Source organism: Mus pahari, chromosome 10 (assembly GCF_900095145.1).
Source record: "Mus pahari chromosome 10, PAHARI_EIJ_v1.1, whole genome shotgun sequence".
Lineage (NCBI taxonomy): Eukaryota > Metazoa > Chordata > Mammalia > Rodentia > Muridae > Mus > Mus pahari.
This window is the reverse complement of record NC_034599.1, coordinates 111,819,107-111,836,519: the sequence shown is the minus strand read 5'-3', so window position 1 is coordinate 111,836,519 and position 17,413 is coordinate 111,819,107. Positions and strand designations below refer to the sequence as shown.

The 17,413-nt window shown below is 45.8% G+C and overlaps 1 protein-coding gene across 2 annotated transcripts in view; it reads right to left on the bottom strand.

Annotated features, from left to right (window-relative positions):
* The window catches only part of Ctdspl (CTD small phosphatase like), a 110,994-nt gene that overhangs the window by 92,514 nt on the left and 1,067 nt on the right, over positions 1-17,413 (bottom strand). The gene's annotated exons all lie outside the window — the stretch shown is intronic.

The window sequence follows — 17,413 nt, the reverse complement described above, 5'->3', positions numbered from 1 at the left end:
GACACACACACACACCACAGACAATAAAATACTTTTGTGCTGGTGATCCTGAGAGTCTACTACATCTCTTTTCTGTTCCACTGGATATGTGGTGATTGATGGATTGATTGATTGTTTGATTGATCTATTTAGGATTTTGTTTTTCTATAATTTCTTCCAACAAGATCTCAGCCCTGGTTCTCCAGAGAGAAGCCAGTAGGCTTATGAGAAATCACCCTTTTTTTAGTTTTAATAATGAAATCATTTCACTTTGCATAATGCCAGCCTTGTAATGGAGATGCCTTAAGTTAAATGGTGAGTGGGTGGACAGTCTGTCCAGGACAGAGAAACCCTGTCCAAACCAACCAACAAACAAACAACACCAAAATCAAAATAGGAAGAAAAAGAAAGTGTCCCAAAGCCCCTCTTTATTTAATTATATACCTAGAAACCATGTGACTGTGACAAATGGGGGCTGGGGATCACTTCTTCCAAGGATTTAGAAAGGAATGGTATTTGTGTGTGTGTGTGTGTGTGTGTGTGTGTGTGTGCGCGCGCGCGCGCGCGCGCACCTCTGTGCATGTGTGTGCTTGCATATGGTAGCCATAAGCTGACCTCAGGTGTCCCCTTCAGGTGTTCTCTCTACCTTGTTTTACGAGACAGTCTCTCACTGAACCTAATGCTACACCAGCTGGGACACGCCAAGGCTCTTCCTGTCTTCCTCAGCAGGTCAGGAGCACACTGCTAGGCATGTTTTGTTTCTTTACAGGGTTTGGGAGATTAAGCTCCTTACCAACTGAGCCACCCCTAGCCACAGGATTCTTGACTTTTATGATAAATTTTAGTGTCTCCCACTTCCGGCATTTGTGGTTCATAAACTCACTTGAAGAGTGTCAAGAGATAACAGCGAGAATCAAGGAAACAGTTTGGTATACAGAAAACAGACAGAAGAAACCGCATCCTAAAGAAAATGCTGTCTGTCATCTGGGGTGAGCTGAAGAATGTGTCCCATTAGACATGCCCTGGGACAAAACTGAGAGGGGGGCATGATGTACAGCTGCTGTCTTTCAAGACAAACACCGAAAGGGTTTGTGGCGTTCTCTGTGTGTTTTTCAAGTTTCCTTTTAACATCAGAGCCAGACAGACTAGTTTTAACTCCTGGCTTTCCGACTGGGTAGTTACAGATCTCCTCTGTGACTCTATTTCCTCTGCCATACAGTGGACAATGCTGCTATCCTAAAGTAGTGTCAAATGAGACACTGGTGTAGAGAGCTTAACAGGTGGCAGTCATGGAGGCAGGGTGTGGCTATTTGCCCAGCCTTTCCCTAGAGCACTGTGCTTAAGCATCTCAAATAAAATAGCCAGAACGAGTGAGATGGCTCAGTGGGTAAAGGCATTTGCCATTAAGCCTACTGACCTGACTTGATCCTTGGGACTCACGTGGTAGAGACCAGTTCCTACAAGTTGTCCTCTGACCTCCACATACACACCCTTACACACACACACACCCCACACATGCACATGCAAAATAGTTGTAATCAAAATTTTCTTAATAAAACAGCTAGGTCTGTTGATATGTGCACTCAGGAGCCTGTTGGGGCTGCCCAGGACAGTGTTGCTCAGCATTGTTTACCGAGCAAGCATCAGAGCTAACAGCAACCATTCATCCAGGATGATATGGTTAAATGTTTATATATTTTGGCAAGTGCCTTTTACATACCACTTAACTTCTGTAATGACTCTACAAGGTATTTTCCTCTATAAAATGAAGGCTTAAAGGATCAACAACGGGGGGCTGAGGAGATATCTCAGTTGGTAAACTGACCTGCGTCTGATGCTCAGAAATGTCTTTTTTTGTTTGTTTGTTTTTGGTTTTGCCCAGTTTGGTGGTACACACTTGATATCCCAGTGCTGGTTGGGAGGTGGGGACAGGTTGGTAACAGGCTGCTGGCTAGCAATCTAGCCTATTCAGTGAGCTCACTGAGAGATACTGTCTCAACAAACCAAAGTTGCTGATTCTCCTTTGAGGAGCCTGAACCCTTACTTAAATATGACTGAATTTTTTCTGGTAAGCTCTTTTGCTCCTAATCCTGTGCTTAAACCTATATTAAAATATCTTTAAGAGGTGGGCAGTGCAAGATGGCTCAGAGGTTAGGAGTGTTGACAGCTCTTCCATTGGTCCTGAGTTCTATTCCCAGCAACCACATGGTAGCTCACAACCATCTGTAATGGGATCTGATGCCCTCTTCTGGTGCGTCTGAAGACAGCTACAGGGTACTCATATACATTAAATAAATAATATTAGGGAAAAAATAAGAGGTGGGTAGTGGTGGCACATGCCTTTAATCTCAGCACTTAGAAGACAGAGGCAGGAGGATGCCTACTGTGTAGAACCCAAAAAAGCCAGGTCTGGCGGTTCATGCTGTAACCTCAGGGCCCTGGGAGGCCAAGGCTGGGCTATACAGGAAGCCTCTGTTTCAACCCTCCCTGACTCCAAGGAAGCAAGCAAGCAAACAAAACCCAGAAAACTAACAGATGCGCTCAGCATGTGAAACCCCTGGGATGCTTGTGTGTTGTCTGGAATGCATTGAAAAGCAACACAGAGGTGCCTCAAAACATGCCTTACGGTCTGGCAAATCTACATGGGAGTATGAACCCTGAACCTCAACATGAGAATTTGTAGTGAAGTTTACAGCACCATTCAGAAAGATAAGCCACAGTTGCAGGTACAGAGTCCATGGACAGATGGAGTGCAATAAGCGAAGGAGCCAGACAGACAGATGGACAGATGGACTGTGATAAGCAAAGGAGCCGGACAGACAGAGGGATGCCATTCACCTTTAAGACTGAAGATGGATAATAATCACAATTCCATCTATACCAGGCATAGATGAAGCCTGAAGCCATTCTGTTAAAGAAGACATTTGGAGCATCAAATCACAGAGACAGAAGACAGAATGGTGGTTACTAGGGGATATGTGAGAGGGAAAATGTCCAGTTGTCACTGAGTGTACACTTTCAATCTTGCCATATGAAAGAATGATGGGGATGGACAGACAGATGGACAGATGGACGGATAGATGGCTGAGCAACAGCATGAATGTGTCTGGCATCAATGATCTGAAGGGTAAAGTTTATATTACGCATGTTTTAATACATAGATGATTTATTTATGTTCTTTTTATAAGTCTGGGTGTGGTGCCTGTGTGCGCATTGATGCATCAGGTGAATGCAGTACCCACAGAGGCCAGAAAAGAGCATGTGATCCACTGGAATCCAGCCAGGTCCGCAAAGATGTTAAGTGCTCTAACTGCTGAGCCACTGCTCCAGTCCCTTTGTGCATACATGTGTGCGTGTGTGTGTGTGTGTGTGTGTGTGTGTGTGCGCGCGCGCGCGCGCGCGTGTGGGTGTGTGTATGTGTGCACTTGTGTTTTCTTTAACTACATGTTGCCACGTGGGAAAACAACAACAACAAAAAAGACATATACAAGGCCCTGGGCTATTACTCCCCTGCATATGCTGGGTGAAAATATTTGCAAAACATTTTATATTTAAAAGACATCAATAATAAGAAATAAAGCAACCTAGTTGAAAATATTAAAATTAAAACACACAAAAGGACTCTCAGCATCATTAGGAGGTTGGGGTTTAGCCTGGGTGTGGAATATGTGCTTAATATGCAAAAGCCTTGGGTTCTGTCTCCGATGCCAACACAAACAAAAAAAAGTCCCCAAAGCCCAGCGTGATAAGACACCATTAGCCAAGCAAAAGAGATGGTAATATCAAAGGCAGATAAGCAGAATATCAACAGGGACTGTCACGTGCTTGCTTGGAATCAAAACGGAAATGCCAGAGAGAATATCTTGGGGTCAATGGAAACGTTTTATCTCGATAGAGATAGGTGGTTTCACAGTTCTGTTTGTCAAAACTCACAAAGCTTTGTAAACTTGTATTTCACCAAAAGGGGTGATTTTTATTTCCTGTAAATTTACTTTGATTCTTGTATCAAATGTAAAATCAAGGACATCAGGTGTGACAGTGCAGCCTGTATCTCTACACTTCCGAAGCCAAGAGAGGCACGACTGACTACAAGCTCCAGGCCAGCCTAGGCTATGCAGTGAGACCATTTCCAGGAAGAAGAAAGTCCAGAAATCAATCAGGGAAGAGGTTAAGTCTACTGTAGTGTTACCGTCTCCTGTGGAGTAGAAACCTTAACCCTCAGGCTGCGGAGACAGGTCACTTAATAAAGTGCTCGGGAGCACAGGGACCTGGGTGGGACCCCACAACCCACAAACTGCTTGTCATCTCAGAACTAGGGAGAGGAAGATGGGGCTCACAGCCTGGCCAGTCTAGATTAACTGATGACAGCCATCAAGAAACCCTGTCTCAAAAAAGCAAGGTAGTTAGACCAGAGAAAGCATACCTAAGGTTGATCTCTGGCCTCCACATGCGCGTGTGCACACACACACACACACGCACACACACACAGCCGGTGCTTAAACATTAGACAGAGTTTACAACAGTACAGATTGTAGGATTGCTTGATGACTGTCATTAAACAGTCAACACAAAAGTGAACGTATTCTGTGTCCTGGGGCAGGGAAGGAAGAGACAGTCTTTGGACTCCAAGTCAAAGACTTAGGCTTGTGCAAGCCCAGTCCTCAGAGCTAACTTACAACAGGCCAAGCATGAGAGCCAAATCTTGGTCGGAACACACGACGTGCAACCTGAAGCACACCACTCTTTCTTCCTGGCCCTACAAGGCTCCATTTATCAAGGCATGCTGACAAGGTAAAGCGGTTTGTTCTGTGGGATGCTGGACCGTCGCCCCGCGGTCTTTGGTTATGTACCAGTTTTGAAAAGGCAGAATAGCTACAGTCAGCGAGCGTTCAGCCACTTCTCAGTTTTTAAAGTGCTCTACAGTACAGGGATTTGGGAACTTCTGGCAAACAGCCTTAATACAAATCATAATTACAAAGAAACCTTTCAGTTTTTGACTTGACACAGCTACTCAGAATCAACACACACTGTTAGGGCATTACATAATCCTAGGGACCGGTAAAGACAGCTTGTTATTGGGCCCCAGCTCAGGAGGATCATACCTCCAGTGTCTGCTGCAGTGATTCCAGACATAATGTCCACATCCCAACCTGCAGCTTTAAGAGGCTCCTAAGTCTTCGCTCCTCTACAGGTCAGCACAGAGCTACAAAGACAAATAGTCTCTTAACTTCATGTTAAATCACTTACATATTCCCATTTAAAAAAAAAAACTATACTGAAGGAAAGGAAAGACATTCAATGGTAAGGAGGAGAACAAAGTGTGTGAGTCTGTGTGCAGGGGAGTACCCGCTCACACCCCTGTGTGTGTGGAGGCCTGAGGCTGACGTGGCGGTGCCTTTATGCTGTATTCACTGAGGCAGGGTCTCTCACTGCAGTCTGGCTGGACAGTTTGCTCTTGGGATCTGACCTCCACCTGTAGACTGCGAGACTTAGAGGCAAGCCGCCCGCCACTCACAACCGGCAGACATGGACTCTGGAGAGCAGGACGTTGGTCCTCAAGTTTGTGCAACAAGTGCTTTTTCCACTGAGCCAGCCCAAGAAAAGAGATTTTTTAATTTTATTTTAAAGGTTCTCTCCCTCTCCTGCTTCCCCCCATGCCCACGCCCTACTCTGAACTTTAAATGTCTGAGCAAGGTTTTAAGACGTGTAGAATAAGTTCTAAGGTGTATATTATAATTTGGATATTTCCTGAAAGAATTCTTTCGTTGCCCTCTTCTGTGACTGGAAACCGCTCACTGGCCCCAGTACCGTATCTCTCCCAAAACAGTCGTGGACAGATGTGTGTGCAGACGTGCAACGGCCAGTTCTTCCCCGTGCTCTACTGCTTTCTGGCTAAATGACCCAGTGATCCTTGAGCACTTTCACATGACCCCTCCCTCTTCCCTCCCCGCCAGCCTGCCCTGTGTCTGTGTGTCCAAACTGGGAAAGAGCCCTTTGGTTGAGAATTAATATCTAAGGTGTGCGTGGTTCCTTCTGAGAACCTGATGTGTCAAAACGGGCTTCCTCCCCATCAGAGCTCCTCCAACAAATCATCCTGAGGCAATTTTCTGTAGTGCACAGACCTACTTCCAAGGCAGTCTGAGCAGGAGGCAGACTTTCGAGGTCACTGGCCATGTGCACTGAATACAGACACACCATTTCATGTTTACCTCCAAAAGTGGAAGAGTTTCTTAACTGAGAAATAAAATGACAGCTATGAGGCTGAACATCCTCACTAACTAAACAGAGTATCAGTTAAAAAAACAACTGCATTTACATTGGGATACTGCAGGACTTGGAGCTTAATTTTTATGTGACGGCCAGAGCTTATGAATTAACTTTTCCAAAGCTGGCCAAATAGCTGGCCTAATGATCTGGATTTGATTTTAGACTTAATTCATTCTTATCTTTTGGCTCTGTTTGTTTGTTTGTTTTTATGGGCAGGGTCTAACTCTGTTGCCCTGGCTGTCTTGGAACTCACTACATAGAACAAGGCCAGCCTCAAACTCATAGAGATCCTCCTGCCTCTGCCTCCCAAATGCTGGGATTAAAGGCGTGTATCACTATACCCAGCTGCAATGTTATATAAGATATTGGAAGCACTAAGAGAATTTGAATTTTACATTGTTCATTAATGCAACATTGAAATAAATCATTATTTTAAAAAACAAACATTTGGGGCTGATGAGAGAGATCAGTGGTTAGAGCGCCACTCGGGTCCTAGGGATCTAAGGCTGTCAGGCTGCTGGAAAGCATCTTTATCCACTGAGCCACCTCACCCGCCCTTGAAATAAGCATTTAAAATGATAATTTTCCAACTCTAGTCTTTCAAGAGTGTAACATGGTTGGTTGTGGTGGAACACACCGTCATCTCAGTACCGGGCGTGAGAATGGCAAGTTCAAAGCCAGCCTGGGCTATACGCAGTGACACCCTGTGTCAGAACCATTACATAATTAAAATTCAATATGAATTTGGCTGTGTCTAAAAGTTAATCGAGGGACTTCTAGGAGAATGGACTAGATGAACTTCCTTCCCTTCCCACTAAGCACGGTTAAAGCCTCGGGACTTCGTCCTGGGGACGAGCCATCAATTCTGAGAGCAGAGAAGGGAAATCGAGTGGCAGCCATGAGACCTGAAGAAGAATATGGCCATTTCTAACCGGGGGACCCCTTTGGCCCCATGGATCCAAGACTGCGTGCTCAAGAGGCTGCACGTGAAAGACAGGAAGCACAGCTACGGCATATAGGAGTCCCAGGACAAACCTCTCTGTAATACAGAGGCCAGAGGATGAAAGGAAAGTCTGGCAAGACGAAAGTATTTTAGATAATAATTGTTGTTTTGCAACCAAACTGCACATGCGTGCACACACACACACACACACACTACACACTTATCATACACACATATACACACATATCACACTACACACATACCATACACACAGACACACTATACCACATACACATCCCACACTACACACATACCATACACACACACACACACACACACACACACACACACACACACCACGCACACACCCTGTGTAAATGAAAGCTGAGGGCTACCAACCAAGACCTCTGCTCCCATCAGGAATAACAACCCACATCACTAGCCCTGGTGGACAGAGCAGGGCTAGTAAGGAGCCCAGAAATGTGAGTGGTGACCACATGACCAGTGAAGACTTCTACCCTGACACAGCAGTAAGACTGGGAAGGTATCCCAGGAGGCGTGGGAAGAGTCGGGGTTTTCAACACCCACAGAGATAATGAGGTCATGCCTTTGTAGCTTATTAAAGGCCATGTGGCCACTGAACTCCCTCCCCTGCCCAGCAGACGTCAGAAGAGGCCAACAGAGAGCCCAGGAACAAGGCAGGGCTCCCCTTTTTACTGGAGCCAAGTGGAAGGTTTCAACCAGACCCAGTGAGTCTTGACACAACACGACAATCCCTAGGTTTCGACTGCAATGAAACCCAGGACATCTCAGAGGGGATGAAAATGAGTCGTCAGTAGATGTAAACACCAGAGTACAAAGATGATAGGCTTACTTGACAAAGACTTCAAAGCAGCCATAATAAAAATACCTCCAGGAGCAACTGAAGCACATTGGAAACAGCTGGGGTGGGACGGGGGATAGAAAGCCTTAGCATGAAGAAACTAGGCAGGACAGACAGAAACTCAGAATTAAAGGCACAGTGGGGCCTGGGAGAAGCACCTGCCTCCCAAGTGTGACATGAGGGAGCTCAGACGCCCCAGCACCCAGGCCATCTCTGAGTGGGCATGGTGACACATTGGCAGTCCCAGTGCACAGGAGTTAAAGAGCCTCTCCGGAGCAAGACGGCTACCCACTGCAGAAGAGCCAGTGAGCTGTGGGTTCGAGGGAGAGACCCTGTCACTAGATGTAAGGTACAGGGAAACTGAGGGAGACGGATGATATCAGCCTCATGTGCCCATGTGCACACCACACACACACACACACACACACACACACACACACAAAACCTAAAGTAAGCGCCATAGAAATACCCCAGTGGATAGGTTCTGCAGCAGAATGGAGATAATTAAATCAACAAGCTTGAGGGGAGAATGACAGGAATCCCCCAATCTGAACAACAGGAGAATGAAAGGAAAAACCCACCAGGACCACAGAAACAAAAGTAACCTTGGAGGCTAGAACGCACTGTTCCTGCAGAGGCCCAGGTTCCGTTCCCAGCATTCACATGGTGGCTCACAATACCCTATACTTCTAGTTCCAGAGGGTCCTATGCCCTCTTCTGGCCTTCACGGGCACCAGGCACACTTGTGGTGTACACACATACATGCAGGCAAAACACCCATACACATCAAATAAAAATAACTAAATCTTAATTAAAAAAAAAACAAAAGTATCTTGGTGTCACTGGCATCCCAGGAGATAAGACCAGAGGAAATAATGTCTGAAAACTCCCCATATTTGGCAAGAGACATAAATCCAAGAAGCAAAATGAACTGGAAAGAGACTAATCCAAAGAAATCCACGCCAAGATGCATTGCAGTTAAACTAATGAAAACTAACAATTACACAGCCACTCTGGAAAAACGGTTCAGCAGTTTCCTTAAAACTACACTCCATACTCTTTCCATCGAAGTGCCGCTTGGGTAATCACCCAGATGAGTCGGGAACACTTGTTTTCAGACTCGGTTGGTCCTGGCAGCCTGTTCATTCTGTAGAACTCGGGGCAATCCAGCCGTCCTTCAGTAAGTAAACGATAATTAACTGGTGCACATCCACGGAGTGTGGTGTCATTTGACACTGAAAACAAACGGGTTGGAGGGGACCAGGAAGGCAGCACCTCTCTAACGGCTGTAGTGCAGGCATGAAGACCAGAGCACCATCATCAGAACCCGGGTCAAAAGGCAGGGCACAGAGCTGCATTCTTGCGATCCCCAAGTTGGACTGGCAGAGAGAGGCAGATTCCTAGGACTCAAGGTCCAGAACCTAGCCTAACTGGTGAGCTCCAGGCCAACATGAGACCCTGTCTCAAAAACAATGTGAACAACTCCTGAGACGGACCTCTGGTCTTCACATCCACCCGCACACACCCGCATGCGTGTGTGTGCACACAACAGATGTGTAGGTGTGGGTTATGCGCATGAACACATCACAGAGACCAGAGGACAAGACAGATGCCTTGAAGCTTAAAGGCATTTGTGAGCCACCAAAAACGGATACTGGGATCAAAACTCTGGTCCTCTGCTAACAGAACAGTAAGCGCTCTTAACTTCTAAGCCATCTCTCTAGACCCCAGAATTAATTTTAAACCATGAGAAGACATGAAGGAACCTAAATGCATTCATTTCCAGAGAAGAAAGCCAATTTGCAAAGGCTACCTGCCCTGTGACTCCAACCAGATGATCTTCTGAAAAAGGCAAACCTACAGAGGTAGTTAAAAAAATAAATAAGGTCAGCGGTTGTCAGAGGCAAGGGGCTGGGAAGGATTGGACACTGGAAGCTTGTTAGGCTGTGAAATCATTCTGCTAGGCACTATAAAGGCGGGCAGGTATCACAACACCTCTATCTAAACTCGTAAAACGGACCTGGCCACAGGGAGCCCTAATGTGTACCACCTGTGCTAGTGATAATGAGGAAGTCAACACGGGGTCACGAAACTGTAATCACGGCAGGACGCTGGATAGCTATTGACAGTGGGGGAGGGGACTCTGGAGAAGGATACCCCGGCCGACACCAGGCTGTCTCAAGCTTTCTATTCAGTGTGGCCGAGAACCCAGGGACTGTGTGAAAATGAAAATATCAAAATTTGTGGGGATTGCTACAGTGGTGCTTAGAAGTGTGTGTGTGGCACTAAACAAAATTATTAGGAGAGGAAAAAATACATATAATACATATATACACACACACACACACATATATATATATATATATATATACATATATATATACACACATATATATACATATATATCAGGACCTCTGAACATCTTAATAAGGGGGAGGGGCTCAAAACAGACTTAAACTAAACCAAGAGGCAGGAAGAAATTAATAAAACTGAGCAAAGGAAATTAAAAAAAAATGAAGAGCAAGAAAAATTGAGATACCCTTAGCAAAAACGGAAAATACAGGACCTATTACTCGTCCCTCTATAACTGGTTCTCCACTCATCAGGAAGTCGGGGCAAGGGATTAAACGCTAAGGAAGCTACTCAGTGCTCAGACATTTGTCAGCTTAAAGGAGATGTATCAAATCTCAAGAAACCCACTCTACCCCAGGTCTTCACAGACGGAAGAGATTATTAAACAGCTCTACAATTACTGGGAAGAAAATCGAACTTGGAGATTTAAAAACTGCCCCAAAGAAATCTCTAGGCCTAGATGATTTCAGTGGAGAAGGACCATGCTAATTCTACACAGTTGGTTCCAGAAGTGGGCAGAAAGTTCCCCGACATATTTCCATGAGGTTCATATCCAATCAGGAAGACAACGTCTGTAAAAATAAATAATGAAAACTGCAGATGACGTCACTCGCGGGTAGAGTTTATCAACACACGGAAGAGAACTGCCCAGCAGAAGCAAACTGTCTTCAAGGACGTCCAGCTGGTTTCTTATTCAGAAGTCAGATGCACAGTCACGTTAACTAGCATGGCTGTACACGTGTACGCAGAAAAAGCCTAAGGAAAACTTCAGTTATCTATACAACTCAGAAACCCGGGATGGAAGGGAACTTCACCAACCCCTTGAGTCAAAACTCTAACAGCTGATATTATATTTATTGGTGAAAGACAATGGTTTTATCCTCGATGGGGAGCTGTGGTCTGAATAAGAAATGTGCTCTGCAGTCTGGAGCATTAGCAACCTTGATCCCCAGCTGTTTGGGAAGGTTTCGATGGTATCGCCCGGCTGGAAGGATATTACCAGGAGTGAGCATTGACCTAAAAGACCTAACCCTACTTCCGGTTGTCTGTGTACTTCCTTCGTGACAGCTCTCAGCTTCCGGTTCCTGCCGCCATGCCTGTTGCTTGTTGCCACACACTCCCACCATGAGGAGAACTTATCCTGCTGGAACCAGTAAGCCCAAATAAACCATTTCTCTTGTGGGTTGCCTCGGTCATGGCTTTATCTCGGGAGCAGAGGAGTAGTCACTAAGACAGGGATCAAGCAAAGACATCCACCCGTCCCCATCAGTTACTTAATATACTGTTGTTCCAAGTTCTAGTCACTGTGATAAAGAAGGGGAAAAATTTAAAAAGGAGTGCAGATCTGAAGAAGAAAAGTAAATGTCCTTATTTGATATGACGGCTGACGTCAAAGCTTGCAGGAATCCAAGAAAAATCTCACAGCCAATCTGTGAGCTCACATGAAGACACTGGATTCAGGATAAGTATACAGCTCCAACTATATGTCTGCATGCTAATACGGACATCCAAATCAAAATTTCTAACTGCTTGAAGAAAGCACAGTACAACATTGGTAGGGTTTGTTTACTGAAAATCATTAAACCCTGAGGAGAATGAGCCCAAACCTGGCTCTTTATGCCTGGCTCTTTACGTGTTTCGGGGACTAGAACTCTGGCCTCCATGCTTGGGGAGTAAGCGTTCTTCACAGCTGAGCCACCTCCTCAGCCGTTCTTCATCTGAACGTGTCTGTGCCCTTGTTTACGGTCCACTGGGTATATTTGGGTGGGTTGGTTTTTTAGTTCTGTGGCTTACTCCACTCTATTTCTCTGTCTGCATCATTTCATTTTAAACTATACTGAGTTACGGCTCCCTATCTATAAGAACGTGATGACTGGGACTGGGGGTGGGGGGAGGTGGCTTGATGGGTAAGAGTGCTTGCTGTACAAGAGTAAGGGCCCAAGTTCAAATCCCCAGCACCCACCTAAAAAGCTAAAAGAAGCTGCACAAGTCTGTAAGGCCAGTGCTATGTGCAGCACGCGAGGGTGGCAGGGACTTGGTCACAGCCTGGTTTAGTGAGAGACCAAGTCTCAAGGGAATACGGCAGAGTGACAAAGCAGGACATACCACGCACACACATAGAGAAGATGAAATCATGTTTGAAATGACAACTTTGAAAATTTGAGAAGCTTTAGAGAAATAGATGCCTCGTACTTGGTATTAAGAAAGCAAAACATATTTACTCAAGGAGATAATTTTATTTACTTATTTTTACTTATGGTATAGTTTATACATAACTTTACACCTAAAATGTACTTATATACATACAGTGAAGGAAAGATAACCACAAGAAAGGTCTTCAAATAGGGAAAGAGGGAGGGTGGCCATGGTGACGCATACTGTGATCTCAGCCATTGGCTGTATGGGGGGGGGGTGCCCACCTTTAAAAAAAAACTTATTCACTTGAAACAGTAATTTTAAATAAAAAGTAAATAAACTTGTGACTATCACATGACCCACTAACTGTACTGATGTGTGTGTGTATTTCCCCAGGGAATTTGAGGATTTAAGTTTACAGCAGCTTTATTCAAAACACCCCAAATCTTGAAAGGATGAGCAATCAAACCGTGGTGTGTTCACACCTCTGAACATTAAACAATGATGAAAAAAAAAAAAAAAAAAAAGGTCAAATATAAACTGGAGCAGCAACGGAACGACCATCCAGAATGTCGAACGACTTTCCAGAGTCGGACTGAGGGAGGGGTCACATTCTGTCTGATCCCACCTAGCCAATATGTCTGAAATGACAACATTCTGGAAACAGAGTACAGACTAGGGGGTGCCAGTCTGCTAAGGGGGAGGCGGGGAGGAAGGGAAATGGGTGTGGTTAGAATTTGGAGGGAGAGCATCCCCACCTCCTGCTCCCCCATAAAGGAACTTCGGCCTTCATAAGGTCATTATCAACATCTTGGCTATGAAGCCATTCAAAGTCTTGCCAAATGTCAACACTGAGGGGACCCAGGTAGAGGAGAGAGAGGACCTCTGCGACTCCTCCCCTCACCCCTGTTTCTTTCCTCTTCAAAGGGCTCTGTCACAGGTTAGCCTGGAACCTGTGATCTTGGTCTCCAGGGTTAGGAGAACAGAGGTCCCGACCACCACACCTGGCTCTGTGTGATCTCTTATAAGAACATAACAAATCTACAGTTCCATCTAAATGAAAGTTTAAGATGGGCATGGAACACACAGTTTCATCCCAGTTCTGGGAGGCAGAGGCAGGGGTCTCTGAGCTTGTGGCCAGCCTGGTCTACATAGTGTTCATCTGAACCTTCCTTCAATCTGTTGTCCGAAATTATTACTGTACTGCTCGTAAATACCTCCTCTTAGCTGCAATTCTGTCAACACCTCCAAGGCTGGAGGTTCTGAGTTATGACTAAAAGCTGCTCTTCCAGAGAACAGGGTTCGAGTCCCAGCACCCACAAGGCAATATACAACTGTTTGCAACTCCAGCCTCTGTTTAAGCCCCTATTCTGGCCCCAGCATGCATTGCACACACACAGTACAGATGCAGACATGCAGGTAAAACACCCATACACATGAAATAATATTTTAGAAATTTAAATTATATTTTCTAAGAGACTAGGGGCAGCAACCATTCATGAGAAGCAGACTCAGAACTTTGGGCCTGAATATACAACAGCCTGCAGTAATCTTTGGCAAACCTATTGGCTCACAAAAAAAAAAAAAAAAAAAAAGCTGTTTAACTAGCATTGAAATGTTCTGGGTTTTTCTGCATATTAATTGGGGTTTCGTGGGGTTTGTTTTGTTATTGTACAATTCCTTCAAATTATTTCTCTACAAAGAGCTAAGGGAAATGTCCTTAGTTAAAAAAAAAAACAAAAATTCATTCCTAAAACACAAGCATATTTTCATCAATGTTGAAACAAAGTGGCCTGTTTCCCTTTAGTCATGCAGTCTTTGCCCCCAAGAGAATCATCCCTGTGCCTTATCTCCTCAAAGATTATTTTTGTATATTTCTGGACATTTATTCAGTTCTGTGTGTTTGATTTTTTTAAAATTAAGATAGGGTAGGTACTGCCACGCCATTCTTGAAATGTCTCCCTTCGAAATGTCTCGGAGAGTCATGTCTCAGTACAGCTCTGAAAGTCGCGTGTCTGCATATTCAGATGTAATTTAACTCATCTGTCCCAATGGTCACCTAGCACTCTTTCTGCAAGGGTGACAGTGCGCTGTCCAACCTTATCTGCCCGTTCACACGGGATGGGATGGCTGGGAACGTCGCTACTGCGAGCCACGTGGTGGTTGGCAGTGACAACCCTGCACCGGCTGTGAGTGCAAACGAGGTGACTCTAACAGAAACTTGGAAGTGTAGCTGGTGCTCTGAAGGCTAATGCTGGATCGGCAGCACCACACTTGCTCCGTCTGTTTCCGGTCTTCTTCCTACAGGGGCTAGCCATGCTGGAGAGCTAATGTCCACGATTTTACCTGAGGCTGGGGGAGGCCATGTGACCCACAGTTCTGGACAATTAAACATGAACAAAAGTTACTGAGCAGCCCCTGGGAATGGTCTGCTTTCCAGGTAAGAGGGAGAAACATGACCGACTCTGCCTCCTTTCCCACCTTGAGGATGATTAGACAAGAGAGGTTTCAGACAGGATGCAGCACGGCGGTGGGAGAGCCAAGAGAATTGCTGGTCTAACAAACATTGGGGCTGCTCAAGGAGGGCCACAGCAGCCAATCTCCAGGAGCCTGAAATGGAGGAGCTGGCTTGAGCTGCATGAAGCCTGCTTTTCTGATACTTGCAGCCAAAAGTATCACCTCACGCATTAAGTACTAAATTACTCTTTAAAACGCTTGCACTCCTGAGGATAGAGAGATGGATGAATGGTGAAGAACACTGGCTGTTCCTATAAAGGACCTGGGGTTCAGCTCCAGCACCCACATGGTGGTTCACAACCATCTGTAATTCCAGTTCCAGGGAATCAAACACCCTCTTCTGGCCTCAACAGGTACCAGGCACACACATGAGACATGCCAGCAAAACACCCATACATGTGAAATAAAAATAAGTCCTAACAACACGAAAAGTTTGTACTATTTTTTTTTTTTTTTAATCTTCTCCCAAGTCTACTGGGAGGACCCATTTTCCAAACATCTGTCCGCTTCTACGACTTTCTGGTTCCCATCTCTTGTCTCTTTTCCTAAGGGCTGTGTGACAGCAAGGCAGGGGCAGTTCTCTATGGGCCTCACACTATCAATCCAATCAAACACAGCTGGAAGTGATAAGCCAGAGCCACGGGCTAGTGACAGTGACACTCGTCTCTGAGCCACCGGTGTACCTCCACACATGCTGTGTAGAGAGAGACAGCATCGGACTTCCTCCGTAAACCTACACTGAAGGTGTACGGAGTGTGGCTCGCTGGTGCATGGGGAGGAGTCCTCCCTGTCCCCACTTCATCTCTCATCCCTCCCATCCGACCCAGGAGCGGTCGCCGCGGTCGCCGCTGTTCCTATTTTACTGAGTAAATAAGGAAAGCAAACATTTTAAGACCATCAATCTCTTCCTTGCCACGAACACTTCCAAGCATCGCAGGCCCAGTACTTAATAACCAAATGACTGTTGTAATTTAAATTATGCAAAATGCATTCTGCCCATCTGAAGATATCGGCACACTTATGCTAGGGACACTGCTGAACCTGTTAGGTGGTTTATTATTCTAAAGAAGCTGCTTCAACATTTGATTCTCAGAAATAGGCATGAAGGTGGGAGGCACACATGTTGGAGCCGGGTGGGGGGGAAACGTGATCAACATACACACACTTAAAAACAAACACAAAATTGACCATTTATTATTTTGTTATACTATGACAGATCAAAATTATATTAACTTTTTGGAGAAAAAAGAAATCTTAGGTAAAGTGGGACTTTAGTGCTTTTTACTAGCCAAGCACCCCACCCTGGGACAGGAGGCATGGAATTCCCCTACTAGGTTAACAAGTAACCAATCTGACACCAAAAACAAACAAAGCGGCTGTTAAAGATATGAAAAGCCGTCCCAAAAGGCAATGTCAGCAAGCTGTGCAGAGCAAGCGCCTCCAGTCACAAGCACAGGGTTTGGCTCTCCCACCGACCTACTCTGCTTCAGGAATCAGATCAGTCAGGGGACACGGGGAGCTCGCAAAATGGCCCGCTCCCAAGGTGAGGTGGGGGCAGCAAGAGGAACCAGGCCCTGACAAGTACCCACGGGCTTCTTGTCACACCTCTCCCAAGAACCGAGGGTTTGATCACATAAAGTCCACAGCACAGAGGAATGCTGGGTTCACCACGCTTTCTTGAAGTTTGCTACAAAGACCCTCTGTGAGGGGGCATGTCCAGTGAGGGCCCCCAATAGCTCAGGCCTTCATGATGGGAAGGCTAGACCAGAGAGGTGCTCTTCGCTTAGGTCCCCGGAAGGTGTGGGAGTCACTCCATGCCCTCTTGTAGGTTTTAAAAGCTCATTTATAGAGTATAGATGATTTCTGGGGAAGAGTTTGAATTCTTGATTTTGCATTTAGAAACCAGAGGATCGCAAATCCCCACCTGAGGGAGCCTGGGGAAAGCCTGTGCCTTCCTGCTGGGCATGCCCAAGGGGTCCAGGGCAGGCAGTGGTGGTGGAGGATGGCTCCTCATCCTACCTCAACCCCCAAGGGGTGCTGTCCTTACTCAGTGCGCAAGAACAGAGGGTGGAGGCCAATGGAAAGAAACCTGACTCTTCCAGTGTCTGCTGTGGCAAGCAGGTCCTCTGGGAGTGGAGGGGGACTTATGTGTGTGTACTACACATGGTAGGAGGACTGTGAAGCGAGAGTCAGTTGCCAGAGCAAACCAAGCCAGGTTGGTTGACTCTTCAAAACAGACTGTCCAACCAGCAGGACACAGTGACTCCAGGCACAGTGTAAAGACTCAGTTCTCTGAGGGGTCAACAAACCAAGAAAGAGCAAAAAGTAAACAGAGG